This window comes from Chrysochloris asiatica, unplaced genomic scaffold (assembly GCF_000296735.1).
Source record: "Chrysochloris asiatica unplaced genomic scaffold, ChrAsi1.0 scaffold00239, whole genome shotgun sequence".
In the NCBI taxonomy this organism is placed as follows: domain Eukaryota; kingdom Metazoa; phylum Chordata; class Mammalia; order Afrosoricida; family Chrysochloridae; genus Chrysochloris; species Chrysochloris asiatica.
The window spans coordinates 204,183-207,770 of record NW_006408757.1 but is presented as its reverse complement, the minus strand read 5'-3'; positions in this window follow the sequence as shown (position 1 = coordinate 207,770).

Below are 3,588 nucleotides of genomic sequence, written 5' to 3'. Positions count from 1 at the left end.
AGGATATATGATAGAATGAATGTAAAACTAATGTTCTCCCATGTAAACTATCACATAATTCACAATAAAACATCTAAGGAAAAAAAAATCAGGAGCTATAAAATCATGATTTTCATGACTGTGCTTAGTTTCAAAATCAGGAGCTATAAAATCATATTTTCATGATTGTGCTTAGTTTCAAAATCAGGAGGGTAAGGTAGAATCCGCATTGAATAGTTTTCCTCTTTTCCAGATGGGTCTGGTGAAAGGGGGTGGGGAATTATGCTAATAGGATTTTATTATTCAATAGTGAGTAATTGTTATCAGGATTAATTGTGATTGTCAAAGCTGAAATTTTCGTAAATGTGTAACTAAAAGGGGGGATTAGGTAATCTTTCATTTCAGGAATAGACGATCCCAGGATCATTAAGAAAGAAGATCATGAGTGGAGCATGACATCCCTACCTAAAAAAGTGGGGACAGCAGAGTAAGTGGCAAAGGCGGTGGCAAATGCAGTGGCATGGAGGGACAGAACAATATCCAGCTGTAGGCCCATGGACTGAGTAAGTCTGTATGCTTTTGGGCAAGAAGTTGGCTTGCAGAATATGCCCTTTGGACATTTAAATGAATATATATATTTTTGTTTTGTATGTGTGAATCAAATATTTTTGCTTTGTTCATTTTGTAAATATAAGATGTAAAAGAGGAAGTAGGATAATTTGTTGGAGGGATGGATTGTAATCAATGAGCTGAAACAAAGTGTAAGATTTGTTGAATATAAATCTGATGCTCCTGTCTGTAAACCACTCGATTCACAAAGGAAAGTTAAAAACCGAAAACAACAAAGTATATACCTGCTCATGGATAGGAAAACTTAACCTTGTGAAAATGTCAACACAACCTAAAGCAATCTATAGATATAATGCAATCCCAATTCAGATTTCAGCATCATTTTTTAAAGAGATGGAAAAACTGAACACTAATTGAAGGAAAGTAACTTCAGATAAGCAAAGCGTTGCTTAAGGAGGTCAAACACAAAAATCAGTTGGATTCCTTTACACTAATAAAAAAAGGTCAGTAAAGGAAATCAGGAAAACAATACCATTAACAATAGCCACCCCAAAGATGAAATATTTGTGAATAAATCTAACCAGAGGAAAAAAAAAGACCTATACAAAGAAAACTACAAAACCCTATTACAAGAGGGACAGGGGTAGGTAGAACCTCCACTGAATGATTTCCAATCTGTTGGGACCAGGCTGGCAAAAGGAAATGGGGATAAGACTCTTGTGGTACAATAGTGAATAATTGACATCAGGACTGACTGTGAGGGCTGGAAATGTAGAGGTAGATTTTTTTGACAAAAGGAGAGGAGTGATTGATTGTGCAGCCCAGGAGCAGAGGTCCCTGGGACCATCAAGTGAGAAGAGCAGAGAGGCAGTGACGTCAGGCATAGAGACAGAGATGATGACATGGACAGATGGAGTGGCTGGGGATGCGGGACCCAGGGAGGAAGAGGGGCTGTGTGCTGGCAGCAGGGAGGGTGGGCCTGTGGGGTGTATCCTTTGGTTAATTAATGATGCATGGAGGGAATTGTAATCATTGCAATGAAATGAAATACAATGGGATGAATGTAAAACTGATGTTCTCCCATGTAAACCCACATAATTTACAATAAAAACTTTAAAATAATAAAAATGGTCACAGGACATGAACAGACACTTCACCAAGGAGGAGATCCAGACAGCTAACAAACATATGAAGAAATGTTCACGATCGTTAGCCATTATAGAGATGTAAATCAAAACAACAATGAGATATCATTTCTCACCAGCAATAACAGCAAAGATCAAAAAAGTAGAGGTCAATAAATGCTGGCGAGAATGTGGAGAAACTTGACCACTCCTGCATTGCTGGTGGGGTTGCAAAATGGTTCAACCTCTCTGGAAAGCAATATGGTGTTTCCTCAGAAGGTGGAAATAGAAATACCTTATGATCCAGCAATTCCTCTACTTAGAATTTACCCACAAGAAATATGAGCCATGATATGTGTAGATATATGCACACCAATGTTCATAGCAGCACTATTTACAATAGCAAATAGATGGGGACAACCTAAGTGCCCATCAATTGAAGAATGGATAAACAAACTAGTACATACACATAATGGAATATTATGCTACCTTGAAGAACAACGAGGAAGCTGTAAGTCACCACATAACATGGATGAACCTTGAGGACATTATGTTGAGTGAAATTAGTCAGTCACAAAAGGAGAAATACTGTACAGGACCACTATTATAAAAGATTAAGAACAATAACTCATACTAAAAGGAGGGGGAATTCTTGCTGGTTACCAGGATGTGGGGATGGGGTGGGGTAGGGGGAGGGAGGGGAAGGTGGAGCACAGGGTATGGAATAGACACAGGATAGTTTGGGTGCTGGGGAAGGGGCCAATACACAAGAAGGGGGAGGGGAATGGAAGAACAAGGCAGATGGGAAAACAGGCAGGTTTGCATGGACTAAGTGGGACAGAGGTAAATAATGATGTATGCACAACCTTGTAAAAACAGGGCTCTGGGATACAGGGATTGAGGCATGGTTTGAAAGGGTAAAAGGGGGAAAATAATGTTAAGATGCTTGGCTGTCGTTTGAATCTTGGTTTCTCTTGTATACCATTGTAAAATAGACACTTGAGGGGGAGAGGAAGGAATAGCCAGAAATATCACCATAGAAAGATTGTAAGTCCATCTTCTGCCAATAACTGATTGGAATACATAAAATAAAATGTGCCCAGTGAAGGAGGCTTCCTGCTGAGCCTCTGCATTGCCTAAGACCATAGATGGAATCCTAAACCACATCCAGACTCTTCTGAGGTGTGAAATCATCTCCACCGAAAGGACAAGCAGACCAGCCTGGAATGGCTATAACAACAGAAGATACTTCTTGAAAGAAAGATTGATGGGAAAAATAAAAAACAATAATGGCAGTCCAACTGACTACTACAAAAACAAGTAAGTTTCTCATGCAGGAAATCAAGCTAAGTGGTTGGGTCCCCTCAGGGCAAACCCCTTTCCAAGACTAAGACTCAAGGGGGATACATGAGCAGACTGGTAACCACGTTGGTCACTGATAAGGGGAGTGAAGGAAAAACAACAATGAAGCTGCGAGCTAAGTCCTACAACGTTCAATAGACTCCTGTGAACCTGGGTGGAGACCTGGTTGGCCAACAGTATGGCAAGACCTGGGGACTCCTGGGCCCAGAGTCAGGGACATAGCCACAGAGGACTAGACTGGAGAGTGAAGCGTCCAGCTGATAAGAAGTGAGGGGATATGCACAAGAACACCCACACTTTCAGATCATACCCACTTGACCTGGTTTCAATGGCTGGATGATCAGAACTGAACTAGAAGAAGAAAGAAGAGGAAAAAAAGAGTAATCTGATACAATTTGATGAAACTTAACCTACACCTATCGATGCAATAACTCAAAAGAGGGAACAAATCTTTACAGCAAGGCTCATTCCCACTCCCTCGGTACACAGGGTAGACAGGGATGGGCAACTTGGACATTGGCTACCCAAAATGGAGCGGGGGGGGGGGGGTGTG